The 16,378-nt window shown below is 36.9% G+C and overlaps 1 protein-coding gene across 2 annotated transcripts in view; it reads right to left on the bottom strand.

The window, feature by feature from the left end:
- LNPEP (leucyl and cystinyl aminopeptidase) overlaps positions 1-16,378 on the bottom strand; it is a 103,092-nt gene that overhangs the window by 71,410 nt on the left and 15,304 nt on the right. The window lies entirely within an intron of this gene.

Here is a 16,378-nt window from a genome sequence, read left to right as displayed (position 1 = left end):
TTTTGTAGAGATAGGGTCTCACTATGTTGCCCAGGCTGGTATTAAACTCCTCGTCTCATGCAATCCTCCCACTTCTACCTCCCAAAGTGCTTGAATTACAGGTGTGAGCCACCACACTTGGCCTCCATCACTTTCAAATTCTCTACTGCGTTATATTTATGAAGTCTAATCGCACCTGTGCAGTTCTATAGTCCTATAAGCAAAAAATCAACATTACAGTGCTAAAGAAAAGAAGCAGAAAAGATGAGCCACTTCTGGTTTAATTTTGCACATTGTTTTAAATATCTATCAAGGAGAACATTTTAGTTGAAAAGGAGAAATTCCACTAGAGAATGCCAATGACCAAGGACAATTGCAAACAGAAACAAAAACTGTAGCACATAAAGAATCCTGCTGTGAAAAAGATCAAGGACAGGACCAAATAAATAACTATAATATAATATAAATCTTAATCACAAAATCTTAAACCTAAAAAAATTTAATGAGGAAGAAGTCACTGCCTTCAGTAAAAGAAGAAAAATGACTATCACAACAAACAAGGTAGAAATTCTTTTAACCCATGTTGACTTAACAAACCTCCAAATTAACCAGTGTCTTCAATTCTCTCTGTAAGACATTTTCAGATGCTAAGTGCTCAATGAATGCCCACAACTAAAGGGCTACTCTCCAGAAGGTCCAAGCACATATGCTCTCACCAGAGGCACTCTACTCTAAGAATTAGTTGTTTGTTCTCAAGCTGATTTATGTTACTTAAACTTGTAATTATGGTTTTATAATAATTATTGTGTCATTAAATGAAAAATATAAAAATTGTTTTTATGAAAACTGAGTTATGTATCAGAAAGATCCTACAAAAATGAGTCCTCAAAATAACACTGCTGCCAAATTAGGTATGGGCAAGAAAAACCTAATACCTTGGGGTTGGGGGTTGGGGTTGGGAGGCAGAATTCTAGGATTTTTGCACCCAGTCTTCAAAATGCCTGCATTCTCAATCTACTTTTTTTTTTTTTTAAGGACCTGGAAATTACAGATGAATGAAAGGCAACACATATCCACATGTAAAAAGAAAGATGAAGAACTCTAATTAGTGGACCCAAATGCAAAATGAAAGCTTTGGTCACTAAGACAATGTTAGCTACAGACAACCTACTACTGTATTATCGAATGCTAGATCTTACTCCTTCTAACTTTATTTTCATACCCATTAACAATAATTTACTGTACAGTGCAAAATAGATAGAAGAATTGGAATGTTCCCAACATAAAGAGAAGATAAATGTTTGAGGTGATGGATATTCCAACTGCCCTGATTTGATCATTACACACTGTATGCATGTATCAAAATGTCACATCAATTCTAAAAATATGTATAACTATTATGTATCAACAAAAAACTGCAACACCAGAAAAACAAGAAAATATTAGCAACTAAGTTATACATTTTGATTTGTAAATGAAATGCTAAAGAAATATATTTTTCTTAATGGTTGCTATTTCAAATTAGCTTTCAGAAATTTCCCTTTCACATGATCTCAAACATAATGATTTCAGCTCTGCAACATTATACTCACTAATAAGTTTAAACCAGAGAATTCTTAAAATCATGCCTCGTCAATACATATCAAAAGTCCAAAGTACTTATTTGACCAAGTAACTTCATAGTAGGATTTTTTCCTTGGAGTAAGTGCCAGAGATATACATATAAGAATGTTTACAGCAGTGTAGTTTACATAGCAAAAAAAGAGAAAAACCTAAAACAACAAGGGATAGGTATATTCATAATGAGTAAGATATTATGCAGACAAAAAATTATTTATACCTATTTTAAACATAGAAAAGTATTCAAAATATAAAGAGAGAAAAGCAGGTTACAGACGTTTAAATAAATATCCAGTTGGATACACTGAAAATAAGGTTAACTGGTTGTTTCTGAGAGGTGGAGTTGTGGGTATGTTGGGTATTTATATTATCTATATTTTATTTTTATATTAAAAATAGAAATAAACCTCTCAAACATGTACAGATCATGTTTTCATCTGCCAAGATCTTAATAAATTAACTAAAAACTATCAATGCTATTAGGATGTTTTAGAATTGATCCACGACAGTGAAATCAGGAAACAAGGATATCACGATACAATCTGCTATTAAAAGTCAGACACAGAAAGACAAATACCACATGATCTCACTCAAATGTAGAATCTTAAAAAAAAAAAGTTGATATCAATCATAGAAGAGCAGAGAGTAGAACAGTAGTTACCAAAGACTGGGGAGGGGACAAGGGAGAAGATGGGGAGAGGTTGGTCAAAGGATAAAAAGTTACAATTAGATAAGTGGAAGAGATTCTGGTGTTCTATTGCACAGCAGGGTGACTGTGTTTAACAGTAAAATATTGCATATTACAAAATGGCTAGAATAGAAACTTTTGAATGTTCTCACTGCAAGCAAATGATAAATGCATGGGTGATCAATATACTACCTTACTGGATTATTATATAGCACAGATATGTATCAAAACATGGAATTATACCCCATAAATATGTACAATTATAATGTGTCAATTTAAAAAATTAATAAACAAAACATTCTTTTTTAAAAAGGAATTTGTTATTAATCTCCAATTATTAGGTGAAGTTTCTATCGCCACTGAATCCAGCCTTGTAACTTGCTTTAATGAATGGAATGCAGCAGAAATGACACTGTGGAATGTCCAATCCTAGGCTTTAAGAGGCATTGTAGCTTTCAACATTTATCTTTTACTACCAGAGAGCCCCATGAGAAGAAATCTAAGCTAGGCTCCCTGGGGACGAGGAACCACATGGAAAGCCAAACCCAGTCAAAAGCCATCATCAACTGGCAGATATGAGTGAAACTATCTTAGACCATCCGGCTCCAAGTCAAGCTGCCAGATGGTGGCTGCTACAAGAGTGACCTCATGCAAGATCAGCAGAGGAAACACCCGGCAGAATCTAATCCAAACTGTTGACCTAAAAAATCATGAGCAAAGAAAATGATTGTTGCCTTAAGCCATTAAGTTTTATGATGTGCTATGCAGTAATAGAGGATCATTTCATTCATAAATTGATCACTACACTATTATCACAATTAATGTTTTGGTATACTATTCTTAGACTAATTGATCCCCTAAGACAAAATTGAAATTATATGCTACATACTAGTTTTATGATTCTGTGGCATCTTTGAAATGGGAACACATGCAGTGTCTCATGATTACTTCGAATTTCAACTCAGAAACATAAGGAGAGAATGAAACACTTGGTATTCAGAACATTTTGTATTCTTTATATAAAAACTCCTCCCTCTGTGCAGCTGTGAGCTTTTTCTCTTAAGCCCAAAGGCCTTGTTGTACGTGACTTCATAGGAAGCTCTGCCTGGGGTCCTAGCACAGGACCAGGTTAGACACTGAAAAAGTAAAACCAAGTTCATCATCGTCACTACCACCACTGATAATGTTGATAAAAGCCAACATTCACTGAGGGCAAATCACATGCTAACACCCAGCTAAGCAATAAAGAGACAGCACAGTAGAGTAATTAAGAATATCTCTGGAAGTTGGTCCCAGTGCAGTGGTATTTACAACCAGTTACAGGCTTATTTGTTCCTTCTCCACCCTCATTGCTTCACTTGACTAGCCTGAAAAAAAAAAAAAAAAGAAAAAAGAATAAAGAAAAGAAAAAGAAAAAAGGGTATCTCTGGAACCAGACTGCTCTGCCACTTCTTGTGTAGCCTTAAGCAAGTTACTTCATCTTTCCAAGCTCAGTTTGCTCATTTATAAGATGGGGATAATAATATTATCTATCTCATTGAGTTATACGAATTAAATGATATGTAAAAGCATTTAGAACACAGTCTAGCACACAGTGTGTACTCAAAAAATTATCAGCTGTCTATATTAATTAGCATTTTACACACATTAGTTGACATTTAATCCTCACATTTTACAGCTGAAGTGAGAAACAAAGAGGTTTAAGAACTTGCTATTAAGTGGCACAGCCAAGTTCCAAACCCACCATTTTTCTGACTGCAGTACATATACCCCTTTAACACCCTTTTAGACTTTGGGTATAAGTCCAGGAATGTCAAATCAAGTCCCTAGTTCCAACTAAATGCTTCATGTCTACATAGCCTCTGGAGAAGGCTGGGGGGTCACAGAGCCACCTCTACATCACAACTAAAGAGTTGCATGGAGATTTAGGATAGTACCACAAATTCTAGAGATAAACACAACTCCAACAATTATAGAAATGTGTAGAAACACATTGACACTGTGGTTTCTACAACTCTCTCAGCCAGGTACTTAGTAGGTACTCAAAAAAGGTTGGCTGACATCTCAACTAAATTCACTGTATTACTACCTCATCATGGGCAGTAAACCAGGCTTTCCCCTGTCCCCTTTCTCTCATTAAAATTATGAAATTATCCAAATACAGTCAGTCTGTATCTACAGGTTCCAGATCTATAGACTGAATGGCAGATTTAAAAAAATTGAAAAAATCAAAAATAATAATATAATACAGTATAATTTACATAGTATTTACATTGTATTATGTTTTGTAAGTAATCTAAAGATAATTTAAAGTAAATGGGATGATTCGTGTAAACTGGTTATATGCAAATATACAGGCATTGAATATTGGTGGATTTTGGTAGGGGGGAGGGGATCCTGGAACCAATCCTCAGAGTACTGAGGGATGAATGTACAGCACAGTGCCCATGCTGCTGACACTTTGTTTTGCTATTTTTAAAAACCAGAAGCTTTTTAAAAATATAGCTATTGCTATTTTAAAAAACTGTAAGCTTTTTAAAGAGAATCTCTAATCCTATTACATTTATAAAAAAACAATTAGCTTCTGTCCAAAGATACTCAGCTAGTTAGTAAAAATGACAGGAACCAAGCAGATTTCTTTTTTTAATTTTTAAATTTTAACTTCTCTAGAGGAAGACAGAAGTGAAACAGTAAGTGAGTTTAACCCACAGAACTGCTCAGCTAAGTTTAGTTCTACCCAAATTCTGTCTGGTGATTTTGAAAATAACCGCTTTCCCACACTTACAGGAAATGGTTAAGCAACCTCAGAAAGTCATTTGTTTTTGCATGGTAGACAGTTCTTTTTGGTTTTGTTTTTGAAAGGTGAATCCTTTTCAAATAATAGGACAAGCATTCATCAACTGAAGCAAGTCTACAACATGGTACAAGTTATTACTTTATTCTAGATATTCTTTTTCCTTTACAGGAACAAAAAGAACACAATATTTAAATGAACTTTCACATTTAAAATAAAATGAATTCTCAAAACTTTAAGACCAAACCAGAACAACAAAAATCATTAGAGAACAGATAAGCTGATGGTTGAAGACCAAGCAACATGGTTTCATCTTGGTCTCAAAAAAGAGACCAGACATGATTATGGAAAAAAAACATATTTTTTGAGAAATTTCTCATGTTATACAGTATAGTAGATAGTTTCAGAAAAAAACTATCTACTCTCTTTTTTTCACTATAGCACTATTTGATTCTTAGAACAGTAAAGCATGGTATTTGAGATGACAGACTGTATAATTTCTAATAGAAAAGTTTTCTGCCTAGGTGATAAAACTTTACTAATTTTTAAAATTTGGTTTTTGGTGCAAATAATTCTAACATATTTTACTATTTTCCCATCTTCTTACAAACACTAGTCTGAAGAGATTTATGGTCATCATAAAAGGAAAAGTCACTGACTACACTATACTTGTTGGGACACAGAACTGTACCCTGGCTGAAAAGGTAGAGAATGAAACCTGCGAACCCACACCCTAGAATGTGACCAATTTGCCTAAAATGCATTTCAATTAACAACTAAAGATTTAAAGCAATTCATATTGCATGTGTTGCTTTAAGTTTTAGATTTCTAAATTGAACCAAGTTTTGCTGCAGTCAGTTACTCCAGCTACGTTTCAGTGGACTTGTTAGCGTAACTGAAGTTCAATTTTAATTATGATACATATATTAGTCAGTAAACATTTCTTCTACTTAAAAATATTTATTTAATAAAGTCAATTGTAAAGTCTGAATTAAGATAAATTTTGGCCAGGCACGGTGGCTCACGCCTGTAATCTCAGCACTTTGGGAGGCCAAGGCAGGTGGATCACCTGAGGTCAGGAGTTCGAGACCAGCCTGGCCAACACGGTGAAACCCCATCTCTACTAAAAAACAAAAATTAGCCAGGTGTGGTGGTACATGCCTGTAATCCCAGCTACTCGGGAGGCTGAGGCAAGAGAATCACTTGAACCCAGGAGGCAGAGGTTGTGGTGAGCCAAGATCACACCATTGCACTCCAGCCTGGGCAAAAGAGTGAGACTTGGTCTCAAAAAAAAAAAAAAAAAAAAAGATAAATTTTAAAAGTAGTTGGCTGAATTTAAAATGTGTTGAAATATACATGTGAATATTATTTAGTACTATTACTCACATTAGAGCCATGAATAAGACTTATAATTTCAAATGCACAAGAAATTTTCATAATCAAAAATTTTAGATCTTCCCAAGTTTAGAAAATCCTCAGATACTCAACTTTGGTCAGATATGGAGAATTAGCTATAGAGGATGGATTTAGCTAAATCAAATTTTAAAAATCTAAAACTAAAATCATATTAAATCAATCATATCTACTAAAATGTCATTTAAGTCTTCAAAAGTTGTTTTAAAAATCACCATCTAATATAAATGGCTAAAAGCTTCATAAAAAGTAAAAAATAAGGAAGATTTCAGCAAATTATTAAATTAGATAAACATAATTACATTGATATTTAGGTAAACTGACCAAGGATCACATTTTGGTGATCATGAGCCATGTCAAAATAATCCCATTCCTATCTCTTCCTCAACTCTACCCACAAAAAACTACAACAAAATACAGAGGTAGTTATATTAACTATAAATTAATTAAAATTTCAGAGTAAAATCAGCCTTACAGAAACTATTCTGGGATGTATTATTTGTTCCAACATTACTTCTACCTACAGCAGCCACTTGTCTACTTCATCAGCTCAACATATTAATCATTACTCTCCACATCCTCTGTAAATAAGATTAACTGGTATGGTCAACAGACTAATCCTCCCCCAACCCCCAAAATGTCCATGTCCTAATCCCTAGGGACACGGTTACAGACCTTGAGATGGAAAGATTATCCAGGACGGCCCAATACAATCACAGGGGTCCTTAAAAGGCAGGAGAGTTTGGGAGGCCAAGGCAAGTGGATCATGAAGTCAAGAGATCAAGACCATCCTGGCCAACATGGTGAAACCTCGTCTGTATTAAAAATACAAAAATTAGCTGGGCATGGCGGCCGGTGCCTGAAATCCCTACTCAGAAGGCTGAGGCAGGAGAATCGCTTGAACCTAGGAGGCAGATATTGCAGTGAGCCGAGATCGTGCCAGTGAACTCCAGCCTGGTGACAGAGAGAGACTCCGTCTCAAAAAAAAAAAAAAAAAAAAAAAAGCAAAAGAGGCTATCAGAGTGAAATAATGAAAAAGGACATGACTTACCTTTGGTAGCTTTGAAGATGAAGGAGCATGGCCAGGAGCCAAGGAATGTGGACGACCTCCAAAAGCCAAAAAAGTGAAGGAAATGATCCTGCCCAGAGCCTACAGAAAGGAACACACAGCCCTGCCAACTCCTTCGTTTTTAGCCCAATGAGATCCGTATCAGGCTTCCGACCTGCATAACTTTAAGATAAATTTGTACTATATTGCTTAAGTTTGTGGTAATTTGTTATGGTGGCAATAGAAAACTAACACAACTAGTCCCCACAACATGCCTGACATTCATGGCTGTACGGCTCCACTTCTGTACTTAGTGGAGTTAGGAGCTTGCCCAAGTTCAGCTGTGGCATTTCGAGTTATGCTTGGTATAGCTATTAGGTAATTCAATTAACTTGCAAAATAGATGAAGAAAGCAATTCTGAGAAGATCAGCTGAAATCACTGGAAAAACACAAAAAGGCAAGCCACTAAAATTGTTGTTGAATTAGGTAGGAGACAACTCTAAAAGACTGGGGAAAAAAACTGAAAGTCTAGACAAATTTTGCACTCGGATCGCTTCACAGGTATCCACATTTTCATTTCACTTTATAATAGGTTATAGGGTCAAAAACTTGCTGAAGCAAAACACACGGGGGTGAGTTTCTGTTTTAATATTGTTCCATTTCCTTTCTCTACTTTGCCCTGAGGACAGGCTTTGGTCACAGAGTGGTGTGGAAATGCCAACAGGTAAAATTCCAATGAGTCCCATATTTCTATCCAGAGAAACCAGAAGTAGACCCTGTAGGCTATACAGCATGGGGGAAATCCCAGAGGGGAGAGAATCAGAAAAGAGGATCCCTTAAATCTGTGCATGAACCTGCAAAAGTTACAGAATAATCACTGAGCTACATATGTGCAGAACAGACTCAAACCAATATAGCAAAGTCTATTAGTTTCTATTGCTGCTATAACAAATTAACCTCAAGCTTGATGGCTTAAAACAACACAAATTATCTTAAGATTCTGGAGGTCAGAAGTCTACAATGGGTCTCACTGGGCTAAAATCAAGATAGCAACAGTGCTGTATTCCTTCTGGAAGTTCTGGAGAGAATCCGTTTCTTTCTGTTTTTCAGCTTCTAGAAACTGCTTACATTCCTTAGCTTGGGCCCCCCTCCCATCATCAAAGCCACAAGTGTAGGCTGAATCTTTCTCACACTTTGTCACTCTGATACTGACTCTTCTGCCTCACTTTCTCACTTTTAAAAACCTTATGACTACACTGGGCCCAACTAGATAATCCAGGATAACCTCTTTATTTTAAGGTCAGCTGATTAGCAACCGCAACTCTAATTGCAACCTAACTCCTCTTCATTATGTAACCTAAAATATTACCAAGGCTTCAGGCATTAGGAAATGGACATCTTTGGAGACCATTATTCTGCCTACCATACAAAGGCTAGGAGAACTAAACTAACATTGGAGCCACTGGCCACAGATGGTGAAACAGAACTAAGGTCTGAACCTGAGCAGGGTGATCACCAGCCAAAACAAAAATATCAACATTCTTCAGAGGATAAAAGAGTCTACACAATATAACACCCATAATGTCCAGGATGCAAGCCACAACTACTTGAAATACAAAGGACCAAGAAAATGTGAACAATCCTCAATGGAAAATGCAAGCACCAGATGATGGAATTATTGAATACTTTAAAGCTGTTATTATAATTATGCTCCACGAGGTAAAGAAGAACATATTGAAATAAACAAGAAAGTAAAAATTCTCAGCAGAGAAATAGAAACTATAAAAAGTACCAAAATAAAATTTTTAAACAGACAACAAAAATTCTTAAAAGAAAAATTCACTGAATGGCCTGAAGAGCAGAATGGTGATGACAAAGAAAAAAAAGTCAGTGAACTTAAAGATTAACAGAAATGATTCAATTTGAGGAACACAGAGAAAAGAAAGATTGAGGAAAAAATAAACAGTGCCTCAAGGACATGTAGGGCAATATCAAAAGGACTAAAACATATGCAGTCGGAGTCCCAGAATGACTGGAGAAAAATATTGGGGCAGAAAAATTATCTGAAGAAACAATCACCTCACACTTCACAAATATTGTAAAAGACATCAATGTACCAATTCAAAAAGGAATAAACTCATAGAAAACCAAGACACAAAATGCTGCAAACCAAAAGTAAAGAAATACTCAAAATCAGCTAGGAAAAAAATTCAACATATTACATACAGGGTAACAATTCACATTACCATGGATTTCTTTGAGATGGAGTCTCACGCAGTCGCCCAGGCTGGAGTGAAGTGGCATAATTTCTGCTCACTGCAACCTCCGCCTCCAGGGCTCAAGTGATTCTCCTGCCTCAGCCTCTGGAGTTGGTGCGACTACAGGCGTGCGCCACTACGCGTGGCTAATTTTTTGTATTTTTGGTAGAGACAGGGTTTCACCATGTTGGCCAGGCTGGTACCATGGATTTCTTAATAAAAAAAACTCTGGAAACTAGAAAATGATAGAGCAACATCTTTAGTGTTTTTATATAGAGAGAACTATTAGATACATTTGTGTAATATATTTATGTATATATCTTTGTATAAGCATGTATCCAGAATATTTGAAGTATTCTTACCACTCACTCAGATGACAAATAATCCAATGTAAAGGAATGGGCAAAAGATTTAAACAGCCATTTCACAAAAGGTGAACTAATGGCCAAAAAATCCACTTCTCCTTGTCCCTACACAAAGATAGTCAACATCAGAAGTCATCAGGGAAATGCAAATAAAAACCCAAGTAACCACATCTACTGGATTGGCTAAAATTAAAAAGATTATTTTACTAAATTAATCAGCATTGTTATATACCACTGATGGAAATGTGAAATGGCACAAACAGTTTGAAAGATAGTTTAGCAGTTTCTTAAAAAGTTAAAACTTACAGTACCAGATGACCCAGCCAATCGACTTATGGGAATTTACCCCAGAGAAACAAAACTGAATGTCTATACAAAGACTTACACTAGAGTGTTCATAGCAGCTTTATTTGTAATAGCCCCAAGCTGAAAACAAATGTCCATCAATTGGTGAATTAGTGAATAAACAATTATGGTAGATCTGTACAGTGGAATACTATTCACCAATTTTTTTCTTTTTCTTTTTTGAGATGGAGTCTCACTCTGTTGCCCAGCCAGGCTGAAGTGCAGTGGCACAATCTCGGCTCACTACAACCTCTGCCTCCTGGGTTCAAGTGATTCTCCTGACTCAGCCTCCCAAGTAGCTGGGACTACAGGCGCGCATCACCACATCCAGCTAATTTTTGTATTTTTAGTAGAGATGGGCTATTGCCTTGTTGGCCAGGCTGGTCTCGAACAACTGGCCTCAAGTGATCTGCCCACCTTGGCCTCCCAAAGTGCTGGGTTTACAGGCATGAGCCACCGTGTCCAGCCCTATTCACCAATTTTTAAAAAAGAAACCAGTATGCTGAGTCAAAGAAGTCAGGCCAAAAAAGAGCACTGTATGATTCCATTTACATAAAATTATATAAAATCTATATAATTCAATTTATATACAATTCTAGAAAACGTAAACTTACCTATAATATCAGAAAGCATATCAGTGGTTGCCAAAATATGGGTATGAAAAGAGGGATAGAAGGGTCATTTTTTGTTTTGCTTTAAGTTTTAAAAACGTAATTGCAGGCCAGGTGCGGTGGCTCACGCCTGTAATCCCAGCACTTTGGGAGGCCGAGGCAGGCGGATCACGAGGTCAGGAGATGGAGACCATCCTGGCTAACACGGTGAAACCCCGTCTCTACTAAAAATACAAAAAATTAGCCGGGCGTGGTGGCAGGCGCCGGTAGTCTCAGCCACTCCGGAGGCCGAGGCAGGAGAATGGCATGAACCCAGGAGGCGGAACTTGCAGTGAGCCGAGATGGTGCCACTGCACTCCAGCCTGGCGACAGAGCAAGACTCCGTCTCAAAAAAAAAAAAAAAAAAAAAAAAAAAATATATATATATATATATATATGTATATATATAGAGAGAAAGAGACTTGCAAGAATGAGAAGAATGAGGAATATGCAACACTTCAGCACTCTGATTTTAATTATACAAAGGCCAATTTGAGAAGCTTATTCATTTGAACAATTATTGCACATTCTCATATGCCAGATTCCAGGTCTTTGCTCCACAAATTCTGTCCACTCACACAAAGGAACCATACAAGGTCTTCTGTATAAAAGTATTTCTGACACTTAACTATAAACATCAGCAGAGTGAAGGGCTAAATTTCTATAATGTCAATAAGTATTTCAAGGTATTTTGAATGAATGGGTTAGAATGGGTAGGTATATCATCTACTTTCATATTAATAGAATTCTAGCTCAGGCCAGCTGACCTTATAATTACATTTCAGGATGTACATGTTTACATCTGATCACAGATTACCATATGTCTTATTTTAGAAGGAAAGAAAAGGAAGATAGTTTTAGGGTTGTTATTGATAACTTCAACTTGGAACTTTATAGTCTCAATTATCTCTATTTTAGCATGCCATAACCCAATACTAATGTCTACAGAGAACCTTGAGATCACTGACAATGCTGCTGTGGACAGATTAATACAGAGTATACACTAGCAACGATTTTATTTATTCTGCAATGTACCTAGTAATCAAAGGCTTGGTGAGCAATCCTTAACCTCAAGGATAAAAGCAAGCACAAACTGACGAACACCAGTTAGAAACTGCTATGGGTTCAGAATCAGAAATAACCTTTGCATTATGCCAACACAAACATTTCTTATATTAACCTCTATCAACACATCTGGAGTAAAAAACAAAACTTGAATTAGTATACATAAACTAAGACATAGATTTGTTTGCTTCTTAGAAATTAATATTTTAATTGAAAAAGAAAATGCTAAGATACAAATGGACAAGAGAAAACTTTCAGATGAAAAGCCAAGATAACACATGAAAATCCTAGAAATGAGAGAACCACACATTTTTATATATGACAACATATTATTCGGCCACATATTATGTTCATATAAGGGAAGCCAACATGCAGGGAGTGAATGTCCTTTTGTACGTCATTGTATTCTACGGCATAAACAGGACTTTAAATGGCCTCAGGGATGTCTGGGTTTCTGAGAAACGTGGGAGAAGGAGGGTAGAGGTAGCAATTATTAATGGAAAAAGAATTAGTAACTCAGTTTTAAGCAAGTCTTAGGTGCTAATCAAACTCCTCTATTAAATTTGCTCTAAGAAAAGGACACAATAAAAGACTCCAACCATTTTGTGATTATACCTGTCTCTGTGTCTATACCTTACTTTCACACTAACAAAATGCTAATCAGGAATGCGAGGGTCAAGCTCTCTTTCATAAAACCCGGTATGTGTGAACACCTGGATGAAAATCAGTGTGTAGCTTACGGGAAGTACCTTCCTTTCCCCACTGCCAGCCAAGTGGAAATTACATTATAGCAACCCAATTAGATTAACCATCTGTTCCAGGTATAGTCAAACCCCACGGGCTGGTCCCAGGCTGACCTGGTTAGGCCTGGGGCAAAGCTTGAGAAAGCAGATCAATCCTAGTCATTCCTGGCCCCAGAAAGCCCAGAAAAAGAGGGCTGATTCTAGTCCTCTTAAAGGTCTAGACCATTCTACGGCAGGGCAGGTATGAAACAAAGGGTTTTGTATCATCTGGGATTCCTGGGTCCAGAGATCAAGAAAAGTAGGAGAAAAAAAAAGTAAATGAACTTAGCCAAGTAGGCCTTTAATTCATTAAAACTAAGATTAGTCTAAGAGATCATGAAAGGGCTGAGAAATTAAATGATGTGTCTCTATTATGTTTTCGTTGAGGGGCTGGGGTGTTGGGAAAGGGGCAGCTTGTTGAAAACCCTTTGGATATAAACAAAAAAAATGGGGATAAAAATAAATGATTTTTAAAGGCAATAGTTTAAGAAAAATCTGTCTCTCTCTACTTTAGCACCATCTAGGGCTGAAATAAATGACGGTAGAATCCGCACATAACCAAGGCATCTGATAATGTGGCCAGTCAAATATGCCTGGCCAGAACATTCCCCTCCTGTGACCTATATCTATCTTAAGAAACTTGCTGCCCAATTCCAACAGCTCCACTTTCTACCTTCTGTGGACTCCTAAACTATTCCTCTCCAGTTCCTGAAAAACGCAAGATTAATGTTCTCAAGATGTGATATGGGTACACCTAGAAATTCCTGATACTCTTGCAGGAGGCCTTCAGAGTCAAAACTATTTCATCATAATATGTCACATGCCATTTTCACTCCACTTCTCTCATGAGTGTACAGCAGAGTTTTCCACAGGCTACATGACTTGTGCTATTACAACTGACTGAATGCAGAAGCAAATCTGAAAATCCAGTTGTATTCTATTAAGCCAAACATCAAAAAGATTTGCAAAAATGAAAAATAATGCATCTCACTAATCCTTTTGTTTTGGAAAATAATAATTCTCTTTTTTAAAAATTTTATTTAATATGTAAAAGGTGTTTATTGTTATTAAATAAATTAATATTTTTTAAATGTTAGTGTTAATTTTTAAATATCTAGAGAAATAACTCATACAAACAAAAGCTCTTAGGGGTCCTCGATAAAAAAAATTTTAAGAGTGTAAATGAGATTCTAAAACCAAAATGTTTGAGAAGCATAACTCTGCCTTCAAAGATAAACTACTCCCAAACTCTCCAGACATCTTGATCCAAACATGCAAGTTTAGTATACTAAAAGCATATAGAGTAAATACACAAAGTAAATAAATACAGAAAGTCTGGATTGCTTCAGTGCACGACAAAAATGGGACAAGGGGTTTTTGGATCATCCTGAATTACTGTGTCCAGAAAAAAAAAAAATTGAACTTAACTATAATGCTTCTTTTAACATCCTCAGGCAGGAATGTAAACTCCAAAAACTTATTCCTGTGGAAAAGTAATTTTCTTTATCCTGAGGTTCACAGAAAGAAACTGTCTAAAGTGAAGACTCCTATGATACAGTTGTATCCCCCATCCCGCCCCAGACACCCTGCAAATTCATATATTAAAGCACTAACCCCCCGCCGGGTGCGGTGGCTCATGCCTGTAATCCCAGCACTTTGGGAGGCCGAGGCGGGTGGATCACGAGGTCAGGAGATCGAGACCATCCTGGCTAACACAGTGAAACCCCGTCTCTACTAAAAAATACAAAAAATTAGCCAGGCGTGGTGTGGGCGCCTGTGGTCCCAGCTACTTGGGAGGCTGAGGCAGGAGAATGGCGTGAACCCGGGAGGCGGAGCTTGCAGTGACCCGAGATCTCGCCACCGGACTCCAGCCTGGGTGGCAGAGCAAGACTCTGTCCCCCGCCCCCCCCCCAAAAAAAAGAAAAAAAGCACTAACCCCCAATGTGATTGCATTTGGAGACAGGGCTTTTAAGAAGGTAATTAAGGTTAAATTCGGTCATAAGGGTAGAGCCCTAATCCAATAGGATTGGTGTCCTTGATAGAAAGAAACAGTAAAGCTCACTCTCTCCACATATGCACAGAACAAAGACCATGTGAGGACACAGCAAGAAGGTAGCATTCTGCAAGTGAGAAAGAGAGCCCTCACCAGAAACTAACTATGGTGGTCCCTTGATCTTGGACTAGTAGCCTCCAGAACTGTAAGTAAATAAATATCTGTTGTTGAAGCCACCCAGTCTGTATTACTTCATTCTAACAGCCAGAGCAGACTACTACTACACTGCCTATACTATGTTCCCATATAATTACTCTATAAATATACTAAGGAATAGGGAGAAATGGAGATTTTAAGCGGGAAGGAAGTAGTGAATCAACGTATTCATAGTACCGCACACAATAATTTAAGTTGTGTGGCCATTAATGAGTTGTTTAGGTTTGTTTTCCTCAAAATGTCATTTGATTTTTAACCTTTGATTAACATCAGTACAGACACATCCACTTTTTTCCCTCCTGGATAGTGTCAGGTCTAAAATTCATGCTTTCATACCTCAGCTCATACTGCAACTAATTCATAAGACTAGTTATTAATATTTTGTTACATCAACTAATAGAGAGTCCTGCCTTTCAGTGGCTTTGCCCAGTTGACAACCATGACACAGCTTAACCTTTACTCTTCCCATAAGGCTACATGAAAGCTTGTGGGACCCATTCATTGCCTTCTCACCAACTCTATGGTATATTAGGAAATTCCTTTTTAAAAGTTGAATTTAATTGGCTTTGGAATTGTTTTCGTGGCTCTCTAATGAAGAGCAAAGTGCCCCAATATAGGTCAGCCAGAAGTCCTTGCAGCACTGTAGGAAGAGAAATTGATTTAATTGCACCACTTAGGTCTCAAACGCACAGCAGCTCTCTAGCTATGAAATAAGAAGATGAAAGAAGAAAGGAGGTAAATGTTGGTTCACTCTTTAATGTTGATTTTGAAAATGCTTCAGAGTAAGGGACTCCTTCCCTCCACATCATCTTCCTTTCCCTCTAACACTGAGAGGGTTTCCTATTTAGCACTGTCTTCTCTGTACAAAGCATAGGGTTTGAAATACTGCAAGTACTCAATAAATTCATTTCAGTGGAAAGGGAAGCTGAATGAACACTAATAAGAATGTTCCAAAAAATGATTTGGAATTACTCTATTTGCTATGGAAAAGTTTATAGAAAAAGGAAAGGTGAGGGGGAGGATGGAAAAGGAAAGGAGGGAGGGAGGGAAGGAGGATGGAAGGATAGACAGACTGACTGACCTCTAATTTAAGAGTCCAAACAAAACTGTTAAGTGTTTGTTTTGGAGTTGTTTGGAGTAATATTACTCTCAGATAACATT

The sequence above is a fragment of the Pan paniscus genome, chromosome 4, assembly GCF_029289425.2.
Source record: "Pan paniscus chromosome 4, NHGRI_mPanPan1-v2.0_pri, whole genome shotgun sequence".
Lineage (NCBI taxonomy): Eukaryota > Metazoa > Chordata > Mammalia > Primates > Hominidae > Pan > Pan paniscus.
The sequence above is the reverse complement of the archived record's forward strand: the minus strand, read 5'-3'. Positions and strand labels throughout refer to the sequence as shown.